At 40.3% G+C, this 12,414-nt stretch overlaps 1 pseudogene; it reads left to right on the forward strand.

The window, feature by feature from the left end:
- Nucleotides 1-8,216: 8,216 nt before the first annotated feature.
- LOC136491712 (uncharacterized) lies at nucleotides 8,217-12,156 on the forward strand (annotated as a pseudogene).
- The last annotated feature ends 258 nt before the right edge of the window (nucleotides 12,157-12,414 follow it).

Consider the following 12,414-nt stretch of genomic DNA (forward strand, 5'->3'; position numbering starts at 1 on the left):
CATCATGCTATGATCTTCATTTGCTTCACGACTTGGAGTGTGCTACCTATCTCATGATCACTTGATAAACTAGGTTAGCACTTAGGGTTTCATCAATTCACCAAAACCAAACTAGAGCTTTCAACCTCTCTTATAACTTTTGCGTCTAGCAATCTTTGAAATTTAGCTTTGGTAGCCAGAACTCTGTCTTCAGCTAGTTTTCTTAACTTTTGTTTTTTGGGTCTAAATTTTGGGTCAATGTCTAGTTTGTGCTCAATTATGTCTCTGTTAACTCCTCCTAAGTCATTGAATGACCAAGCAAAGACATCTTTGTTGCTGCAAAAAAATTCCATGAGTTTATCTTCTTCTTCTTGAGAAAGTCCTATTCCAATGATAACTTGTTTATCTAGGACTAATGGGTCAAAAGGTACTTTCTTTGTGTATTCACAAGCTTGAGCTTTTGGTTGAGGCTTCGCATTTTATGTTTCTTCTTCCTCTTCTTCTTCTGAAATGGTATGCACATTCTTTTGGCCTGGAGTATATTCTTTTTTGATATTCCTTGCCTATGTTTGGTCTCCATGAACTATGATTACTCCATTTATGGCTGGTATTTTCATGCTCAAATAAGAGTAGCTTATTACTGCTTCGAATGCATTGTATGGATAATACATGTCAACCACATCAAATGTTATTTGCTCTATTCTTGCATTGCTTACTATTCCAAATGAGACTGGTAAAACTATTCACCCAATTGAGTGAATTCTTTTCCCACTAAAGCCAGAGTGGGTGTTTAGCTCTCCCCAATATTTTGCAATCAATTTTCATGACATCAAGTGTTGCTGTGAATATGATGTCCGCAGAGCTTCCACCATCGACTAAGATTTTTTAGACTGACCATCCATCAATGTTTGCTTCGATTACCATTGCATCCATGTGTGGATAATCTTTCAGCTGAAGGTCTTCTTTAGAAAATGTAATTGGCAAATGGGACCATCTTGTTTTCTTGTATGGGCATTCCATTGAAATTGAATTTACTTTTTGGAAGTAATTTCTTCTTTGGTTGTTATTTTCATGATCCATACTATTACCTCCTATTATTGTTAATATTCTTCCTCTGCTTGGAATGATTACATTATTGTTCACCATTGAAGTTGATAGAGAATTGTTTTCTTGCTTGGCTTTTCTATTTTGTGGGTTGTTATTTGCAACCAAAGCCTCAGGCTGTGTTGATTGAACATTAGATTGTTGGGGTTGGTTTTGCCTCCACTGATTGTGCATTGGGTTATACATTGCTATGGGCTCATAGTTGTATGCAGGTGGTGGCCCTAGAAGCATTCTGATGAGCATTTTGATGTTCTTGCATGACATGATTGACATCTTTTGTTTGGGTAGGTGTCATGTTTTCTTCTTGGGCTTCTTCGATACCTTTCTTCACCTTTGGGCATATCTTGGATGTTTGTACAGCCCCTTTGCCATGAATGATGCAATACATGTCTTCTGGTTTTAATGGTGCTCTTCCTCTTCCTCTTCCTCTTCCTCTTCCTCTTGTATGAAAGTCTCATCTTTCAAATGTTCTTTCATTGTATTGGCTTCGCTGGTTATATTGGTTTCAGTGTGGAAAATCGCTTTTAGCTATTGTGCTATTATCATTCTCAATTTGATTGACTTGGTTATGTGGTGTAAATGGTCTTTGCTCATTGTTGTTTGGTCTTGGAGGATGAAAGTTGTTGTTTTGCTTGATTTGAGCCCTGAAGTTGTTTTCTTCCTCAACTCTTTTCCTATAGGCATCATCTGACTTCCAATATTTTTGTATAACTTCATAAAGCTCAGCAACTGTACTTGGTTTTTCTCGAGCAAGATATCAAGCGCATTGGCCCACTCGAAAGCCCTTTGATTGCGGCTATTATTACCACTTCATCTAGAATATTTGAAATTTGTGCCTTGATTTGGATGAATCTTTTGAAATATTGGCTTAGGGGTTCTTTGATTTGTTGTTTGCAGTAGAATAGGGCTATGTCTGTAAGGCCAGCTGGCTGGAATCCTTGGAAGTCAATAAGTTTGCTTTGAGTTGATCCCATGAATGTATGGATTTTTCTTTTAGTGAAGAGTACCATTACTAAGCTAGTCCTTTAACTTCCATGACGAGTGATTTTGCCAATGTAGTTTCATCACTGCCTCTAGAAATTACTGCTGCTTCAAAACTCATTAGAAATTGCCTTGGGTCAGATTGTCCATCAAATGCTGGTATCATGTTGAATTTGTATCCCAAGGGCCATTATGCTAGCTGCAAGTTTAACTGTCAATTGACATGAATGACTTTTGGGAATTTCTTTCTTGAAAAACTTTGGTTGCTGAATTTGGGTCTTTTATATTTATGACTTCATGACTTGCGCTTTAAAGTTGATCATTTAGTTCACGAAGAGTGGCTTTGGCTTCTTCTATTCTTTGTTTGAGTAACTTTTCTCTTGGTCTTGTGCAACATTCTTTGAGTTCCTTTTGCTTTCTCGGTACTTGCTCTTCTAGCTCCTTTAGTCTTTGTTGCAATATACAAAATTAGTTATAATATACAAAATGCTCCATGCATTAGACTACCCTTGATGCAATGGCCTAAAAGTGTTGCAATATACCAAAAATGGTTGCAATAGACAAATTGCTCCACGCATTTCTTAATAATGTATTCTATTGAGAAAAAAAATGTTCCATAGAGGATTTGATCCCAGGAACTAAAGTACAAGCAAACACTCATCTACCACTAGGCTACTAAGGTGTGTTCAACATTAAGCCACCTTTATATTACTTGTTTACATGATGAAGATGGCTAATTCACTTCATATGTCAACAAGGACGATAACCATCCGCATCTTCCATGACAATTTTAGAAAACAAAAAAATTATCCAGCTTGCTAATATTTGTGCTTATGATAGAAAACAAACATGAGTATAGTAGTTTAAAGACCAACTGTAGGTATTCATTATCCCCGACAATGAGATTGTTTTAAAAAAATCCAAAAAAAACATCATTGTTATACAAAGGATAAGTATTTAAACAAAGAAATCATCTTCTATGCTTTCTACCGCAACTGGTGCAACAACTCCATTGTCAATGTAGGTGTCATCTTCATCATCATCATCCTCATCAAGTAAGACCGCATCATCTAGTTCAAGAACTACTTCACCACGCACCAGATTAATAATAGAGGCATCACCAGTTGTGCCTTCCTTGTCTGGTCTTGTCCAATTTGACAAATCCTCATTTGGGCCTAATAGATTCATGTCTTGGATTCCCACATCAAGTAGATCGACTTCCATGTCACCCTCATTTTCTGCTTCTGGCATGGCAAACAAATTTCTTGGTCTCACCGCAACAACACTAGACCATCCTGGCTTGTTCACGAGGTTGACAAAAAACACCGGTTCAGCCTATGTTGCCAGAATGTAAGGTTCATTTGAATATCTGAACCTAGAAGTATCGATATCGATAACACCATATTTATCCCTACTATATCCTCTACTTCTGCTAGTACTAGCAGCCGACACATCATACCAATCACACTGAAACAATAAAACTTCTTTTTGTGCAGGGAACTCGAGTGAGATCATTCTTCTAATCACTCCATACCAGGTCATGTTGCCAGTAGTACCATCACCCCTCACAAGCACACCACTATTTTGTGTGATGAGGTTTCTCTCAATGGTACTCGTTCGAAATAGCCAGTTATTGATGTAGCATCTATTGAACACATGAGCTCGATGGTCCAGTCCTTGAGAAAGGGCATACATAAGTTCACTTGCTTCACCTTTCTTGTATAGTTTGGTGATCTGCAAACATAGTTTGAAAACAAATGCCAGTTAATATGTACATCATTCTAACCATCACATGAAATAAAAAAATTAGAAAATAGAACTAACCTTGCCCTCGAACCACCTTACAAAGTGCTCCTTGTGTCATTTATTAAGATTCCTTATACTATTTTTTTAGTTCTTCCATGTGCTCGCTTCATTGAAATAGCCAATTAATTAATTAGTTGATGCTAGAAACAAAAAATAGATTAATTAATGATGGTATACTGCAACTTACTCGACCCATGGTCTGGCATCATCATAGTTACTAATTATGTAGTGCCTCATCTTTCGAACCTCATCGGCACCAAATATCTCGGTAGTCTGTCCTCTCCTCTTGTAATCCATTTCTCCAAATACGCTCAGACTAGATGGCGGCTCATTCACTATTGTACTTTCATGATGATCAGCGCGATTCAGCTTGGTGTCGACGTCCAAGAATCTAGAGCAAAATGTAAGGCACTCCTTGGCTATGTATCCCTAGGCTATTGAACCTTCTGGGTGTGCCTTGTTTCTCACATAGCCTTTAACAGTACGTAGATACCTCTCAACTAGATACATCCATCTATAACACACGGGCCCTCCAAGTTTAGCCTCTTCAGCTAGATGGACCAACAAATGAATCATGATATCAAAAAATGCTAGTGGGAATACCATCTCAAGCCGGCAAAGAGTCTCTTTAATTGAACTGCTAAGTTTGTCAAGATCTTCTTCCACCAGCTCCTTTGAACAAAGTGCACTGAAGAACCTACTAAGTTGAATCAATGGCGTGACAACTTCTTCGGGCAAAATGTTTCTGACGACTAAGGGTAACAATTTCTGCAGAATAATATGGTAGTCATGTGTTTTCAGTCTAGACACCTTACATGCATTTGTGTCAACACATCTCCTCATATTGGAGCTAAACCCATCAGCCATGTTCGTTCCATGTAGAAATTGGCATAAACTTTTCTTGTCAGCCTTATCTAAAAAGTACAAGGCCGGTGGCATGGTATAATTATCATTGTCAATGACAAGGTGCCGATCTTGCCTTATCCCTAGTTGTGTTGTTCCATGTCAAGTCGTGTCTTCTCGTTGTCCTTACATTTACCTTCAATTTCAAGCAAAGTACCCAATATGCTCTCGCATATGTTTTTCTCAATGTGCATCACATCCAAATTATGCCTTATGAGCAAAGAAGACTAGTAAGGGAGCTAAAAAATACTCTTCTTCCTCCAATTGCACCATCTTTTATCTTCGTCATGCTTCCTCTTTTTTGATGTCGCCTTTCCGAATATCACTTGATCAAAAGTTTCATACTGGTCCAATACCTATTGACCAGACAGTGGTACTAGAGCCTCCCTGGTTTCCACCTCATTGTTGAAGCTCATCTTGTTCATGCACCAAGGATGGTCTGACAGCAAAAAAATGATGATGTCCCATGTAGCAATGCTTTTTTCCAAATCTCAACCACAAATAATTTGTATCCTTGTGGCAGTATGGACATGCAAATTTGCCTTTTGTGCTCCAACCAGAAAGCATCGCATATGTAGGAAAGTCATTAATTGTCCAAAGTAGAATAGCATGTAGTTTAAAATTCTTCTTTACCTTGTCATCCCATGTATCAATTCCCTTTTCCCAAAGATCCTTCAGCTCATCAATGAGGGTCCTCAAATAGACATCAATATTCATTCCAGGAGATTTTGGACTAGGAATCAACATCGACATAATCCAATAAGGTTGTTTCTCAAACAACCAAGGAGGCAAATTATAAGGGATGAGAATAACAGGCCATGTGGTGTATGTAACATTTTGCATGCCAAAGGGGTTGAAGCCATCAGAAGCAAGACCCAGCCTAATATTATGAGCTTCCTTTGCAAACCAACCATACTTGTTATCCACATGCTTCCATGCCTTCAAGTCAGCAGGGTGACGCATTTTGCCATCATCGACCAATTCTTCCTTATGCCATCGCATTTGTGATGATGTGCTCTCTATCATATATAATCTTCGTAGCCGAGGAGTAAGAGGAAAGTACCGTATGATTTTATGTGGGACACGCTTCTTGTTTGTTGTATCAGTATCACCATCCACAGCGTCCTTGTGAGCACCATGGTAGGTTGTTTTCCTCCTAGACTCACCACATTTGGGACATGTATCCAAATTTGTGTTTTCCTTCCAAAATAACACACAATCCTTCTCACAGGCGTGTATCTTTACATAGTCCAAGCCTAGATCTCAAACCACCCTTTGCACTTTCTCCATTGTGTCCGGGACACAGTGGCCTTTAGGAAAAAACCTTGTGAACAGATTAAGTACCCCCTCCAATGCTCTATTACTAATACTGTACAAGCACTTAACTTGGAAAAGTTCCACAATAAAAGAGACCTTAGTAGCATCCTCGCAACCTAGATACAATTTCTTTTCTACCTCCTGTAATAATTTGAAGAATATCTTCACATGTTCATTTGGTTGTTCATTGTCATCAGTATCTCTGATCTCTCCATGTATAGCAACTCTGATTAGGGATCTAACCAAATTAGTGACACCACGGTCGTCATCACTCGGTGTGCCTTCTTTGTTGTCTACTCCAACTTCATGTGGTGCGGATTCGTTGTCTACTTCTACATCAGCTGGTGGTGGTGCATCATTCTGTACTTCTACATCAGTTGCTGGTGCGTCTTCATTATGGAATCCCACATCTAAACCTTCGCCTTCCCTGATAAAGCTTTCATCAAACCCTCTATGAAGCAAATGAAGCTGAACCAGAGGCTGCGGTCTATATGCCATGCATACACATCTAGGACATGGATATGCAGCAGTTCCACCTCTCGATGCGCCACCAAATGTGATGTATAGAAAATTTTGGAGATTCTCATGCCACTCAATTGAAGAACAAGGCAAGCGCATCCAACTCCTATCATCACCTAATATTATTCTGTAATGACGAGACACACCAACCGTGGTGGGTGGGCGGAGGAGTAGTTGAATGGGTGAAGCAGTAGGATGGGCACTAGATTGATGGCGATGCTCGGCACCAAACATCGCGAGAGGAGGCAGCGTCGATGATGCAAGGGTTTCAACCAAACTAGAATAGGAGAACTCTGTGTCACACATAAAAAATTGCATCCATGTGCTATGCTACGTGCAGGACCCATGTTGCTCTCATGGATGGCCCCTCTGGCATAGGCGCGCTATGTATGAGAATTTGTGATCCGAAGCCCAATTTTTTTTGGGTAAATTTTAGTTGGCAACAGGCTTTAAAAAAAAGATCACCATGAGCAAGTGGATTGCACATGCTAGTAACACGTTGAATAGGAGATCGATCTTGATTAACCACAAACATAGCACGCCCGGTGCCTTGGGAACTACCAAAGAACAAGTAGAGGAGTCAAGGAGACTGGGAGATGTATGTGTACATGCATTCATAGGCATACGCGTACATGCATTCAAAGGGGTAGATGGTGGACATGATAGATTAGTATTAATTCCCCGCTGTCGGTGCCTTGGGAACTGCCGAAGAACAAGCGGAGGAGACGAGGAGACAGGGAGATGTATGTGTAACATGTTGGCATAGGCATATGTGAACATGCATTCAAAGGGGTAGATGGTGGACATGGTGATGCAGCAAAACATGACATGCCCCAAGATGGTACATGATGGACATGACAGATCAGTCTTAATTATGAAGATAGCTTTCGCATGCCATATTATGAAGGACAATGAGTTTGATGCTATATTTCAGGAGCCCACTGAGTTGCCTCCTCCTCGCTCATGTGATCACTCTATTCAACCTAAGATAGATTAATCACTAGTGCTACTAATTACTACTGGTGCTACCGCATGCATCGTCCCCCTACTGCTGGTGCTCCTCTTCGCGCTTCTTCCACTCAGCCCTGCGCCGAAGCCGTTTCATGTCCATTATGAGACACCGCTTGGTCTCCTCCTCCTGGCGGCGACGCCCCTCCTCCTCCTCACAGCGGCGCTCCTCCTCCTAGCGGCGGTGCTCCTCCTCCTTGGAGATCTCAACGATGTGCTTTAGGATGTAGTCATCGGTCTCCTTCTAAGTGATGGCGCGGAGGTGCCTGTCCTCCTCCTTCCAAGCCATCTCCAATGAGTTGAAGACGACCTCCTCCACCGGAAGAGGTTCTGGTTCCTCCTTTGATGTGGTCTCACGGTCTAGATCGTCCTTAAGGTTAACCTCGAGGTCTGACTCGGACGATGGTGTCGATGGCGGTGTTGGGGGGCGATGTGAGGATGATGAGTTTAGCATTGCCCATGTTGTCTTTAAGTGGCGAGGCATTATGGCGGCAGGTCGAGGGCTAGGGCGAGTTGTGCATGGGAAGGGTGCTTCGCTTTCTTGACGTGCGGTGGTGTAATGGCGGCCGACTATGCATGGGTGCTGGGCTTATATAGGCATGTCGGTGGGTGGAACTAACGGTGCATTAACTCGCACCCCTCGAAAGACGGAGCGCACCTACGTTGGGAACTGGCGTGAGGAGCTGATGGACTCCTGGGTAAACGCGGCATCTCTTCATGGGGAACTGAAGGGCCGCGACCAGTCCAAGGACCGGGTAAAATGGCAGCTCTTCATCGGAACCATGTGACCAGCGTGGCTGGGATGTTGAAGGGCCTACGCGCAAAGTAGGGACAGATAATCACTCAAAGGAATAAATTCCTTCAAACTTACCGAAATCCGGTGATAGCTCAATGGTTTGTCCACTACTCTGGAACTTGTAGGCTTTGGTTCGATTCAGGGCTACAACACATTTTTTTGCATTTTCTTTCAATTTATATTCCTTCATTTTTAATTTACAAGTTTTTTAGTCCTAATTTTTTGCCAATTTAGGTTTATACAATTCCAATATATATTTTCTTAAGTGCTAACACAATGTGCATGAGGGAGTGGATGCTATCACAAATACAAAGGTAAGTGTATATCACTAGCTTGGTTTATCACAAATACAAATACAAAGACAAGTGTATCTTGGTGTCATGAACCCAAACCTAGGTAAAGATGTCATGCTACAAAAAGATGGTTTCTACGATAAACCCTATCCTTGAGGACATCGATTACCAATTTGCAATGAAACATTGTCTTAGCTCCCACATGAAATCACCTCTAGGCAAAGAAGGTGACACTGAACATGATACACCTATATGATATGCCATATATATCATACACCTAACACTTTTTTTGCATTTTCTTTCAATTTATATTCCTTCATTTTTAATTTACAAGTTTTTTAGTCCTAATTTTTTGCCAATTTAGGTTTATACAATTCCAATATATATTTTCTTAAGTCCTAACACAATGTGCATGAGGGAGTGGATGCTATCGCAAATACAAATGTTAATACAAGGGGTCGAGTAACACAATGCAAATAAAACCACATGAAAGGAAAAAGTTTTCTGAGAAATTGGAAAAAAGAATCACCTAATTTGGACAACAAATGTGAAATCTAAACATGTTTAACGTTTTTACAATGAATCAAAATAAAAAATATGAACACCATGAACCCAGCGCCGACAAGTGGGTCCCTTGTGTTAGTGGCACACCCTTTTTCCACTTATTTTTTTGTATTTTTTGCCAAAAATTGGCTTGGCGCCCGCATGCAGCCATTTACTGCCTAATACCCCGCCCATTATGAGAACAAAACGAATCTTAACATCCCCACTTCCTCATTATCCTCCTCATCTCCTCCAATTCTTTCCTTTCCCTCCTCCAACTCGGTTTCGATCTGCACCCGCCGTCGTCGCTTGTCTTCGCCATCACATCGTCATTGGAGGGGTGCCGGTGTAGGACAGGCCGCACCCGAAGGCCGCCGCGACATGCCTCCCCACCGTCGTTGCTCAAACCTCAAGGACTCCCATACTTCCTCTTTGTCAGAGTTACGACAACCCTAGGGCCATTGATCTATTCACTTTTCACTTATGAAAGAGTAATGCATGTACCTGTATGTCTATGTAGTTAACTTGTTCAATGTAGCAGGACTATAGATTGCATCAATGGAGACTCCATCAACGTCACCTGTGTTCAACACGCCAACACTTGCTTCATTGTCTAGACCTAGGGAAACAATGTTGCTTTTTCAAACACCTTCATCCAAGATGGCGACACCTCCTACCGATGAAGATGGAGGTGATGGCAGCCAATCACAAGAAAACCTCCAGCGTTCCACTCAGGATGACAATAGGTAATGGCACAATGTCTGTCTAGATGCTACTGCAATGATTTAGAATTCGACAAATTACATCAATAATAGTGAGATCCTTCAATAAACGGTAGTGAGATGCTTCAATAATATGAAGGACACATTATTGTTTGCCATTCTCAAGTTGTTCCTTCTTTCAATATTGTTTAGGGTGTGCTTATGTTTCTCATTACATTCTATGATAGCTTGGAACAAACATGGACTATTTCTTTCACTTGCAAGGGGGCACCAGGGGAACAACAATTTGCTCAATATACAATAGCTAGGGACGAGCTCATGTTTGGTAACTTAATAACAATGAAATCAAATTTGGGTTATGGTACCAGGGACTACCTGTACTATAAGAGGAGAAGTGGTAACTCTGTAGCAACACTAAACGAGATCAAATATGATGTCGATGCAAATGCAATGATATCAAGTAATGCAGAGGAGAGGGAGGTCAGATTAGTATTGTCAAGGGATCAAATAACAGAGCGAACTATGGACATAACACCCATTAAATTGCCAAGAACTATGGCATCAAATAGTGAACATTCCATAGATGAGTCACTTGATGATTACAAGGTGTGGCTTAATAATATGCATAGACAGGGCCAAGGCATGGGTAAGTTATGTTGCTGCCCTATTATGAATTGTTATATTATATTATATTGCAATGGCTAGATCACTAATAGCAACATGACTTTCGCAGATTTTGAAGATATATACAGGGATGACACAATCAAGACTTACAAAGAATGGTTAAGGGTGCAAGGACAACTAGATCAAATTAGTAATATATACCTTCTTTTCCCAAAATGTCAACCAACTTATTATTAGTCCTTCATAATACATTTATAGTTTACACTTGTGACCTATTGTCTACAGGTGCATATGACAACCCTACAAATCAGATAGATTTACTAAATTCAAGTCAAGATAGCAATCCAACACCACCTCTGAACCAGCCATCACATGCTCAGCATGAGAAAACACAGGGAGATAGTAAGTGATGCTTATTGTGATTTTATTTTGATGTTCAGTTCAATTTTCCCTATGTAAATGATTTTGTTTAATCTCTTGCACTATATATTATTTCGATGGACAAGACTCTCAAAAGAGGAAGGCATGAGGTATTGTGAAAGGATTGGCAGCCAGCCACAAGAGATCCAAGCAGGGTAGTCAGAAGCTTAAAGTCCAATTCTCTACACGTGGAGGAGCTGTAGGTGAGAATGCACGCACATTTACTGATGAAATAGTAGTGTACACAAGGAAAAAAGCACCACTCATTGGGGTGAGAACATGGAAAGATATCCACCAAGATGTCAAAAATTCAATAGTATCTAATATGATGGTAAGTTTTGGATTTGTTTTTACTAGCATACACAGTTTTGTTACCAAATTATTTAAGAAGTGACCTAGAATTTATGTTTTATATGTTGAACAACATAAGTGGGACATTGAGAATAATGAAGAAAATAGGAAAAAGATATGGACCATCGCTAATGAGCGTTACAAAGAATGGAGAGCAACCTTTAGTGCTACGTACAGGGCGTACACCACCTATGAGGAGAGAATGAGACATAAGCCAGAAGAGTTGGACATTGTATTTTGGCAAGACAAAATTTTAGGTTTGATGACCTTTACTTTATTCTTACCATTTGCACTTGATGAAATAAAGGCTATGTTTCGGTACATTGCAATATTTTTTATAATCAACTTGTGCAGAGGATTAGTTGCAAGAATTCTCGGAATCGGCAGAATGTAAAGGTACACCATCGGGCAGGATCAAAGACTTTTTCTCAGTGTGGCTTTGAGAAGGTAATAACTTCAGAAGCACATGACCATGCTTCCTTACATTTTGAAATATCGCTAATTTGTTACATTCTTGCCTAATTAGAGGGACCCAATAACTGGTGATGAGCCAAATGATTTAGAGCTTTTCATGATCACGCACAGTAAGAATAGGAAATGGACAAGCCAAGAATCTAGGGATGTCTATGTGAGTATATAACAGTTTGTACAAACCTTATTAACTGATGCAAAGTGAACCCCTACAAAATCATTTTTCACTTAACTACTTCAATTGTCCTCCTTTGTTAGGATAATGCATGCAGCAAAATTTTGGAGAGGGAAACAAATGGAGAAGCACTCATCATCTTAGACATGGAGCAAAATCAGATTTTCTAGTCAGCCTACCAGGAAACAAGAAACTACAAACAACCAAGATCTATGCTAATGGATACTTGGCAAAATACCCAACTAGAAGGCAACTACTGTCTGAGGATTACCAGTACCAAGTGTGTCAGGAATCGGCACTAGCCGAAGCATTTTCAAAGCTACAAGAGAGATTAGAATCTCAAGAGGCTAAAAGTGAAGCCGAAAGGGAAGAACATAGGCGTCAGATGGAAGAAATGATGAA

This window comes from Miscanthus floridulus, chromosome 11, assembly GCF_019320115.1.
Source record: "Miscanthus floridulus cultivar M001 chromosome 11, ASM1932011v1, whole genome shotgun sequence".
In the NCBI taxonomy this organism is placed as follows: domain Eukaryota; kingdom Viridiplantae; phylum Streptophyta; class Magnoliopsida; order Poales; family Poaceae; genus Miscanthus; species Miscanthus floridulus.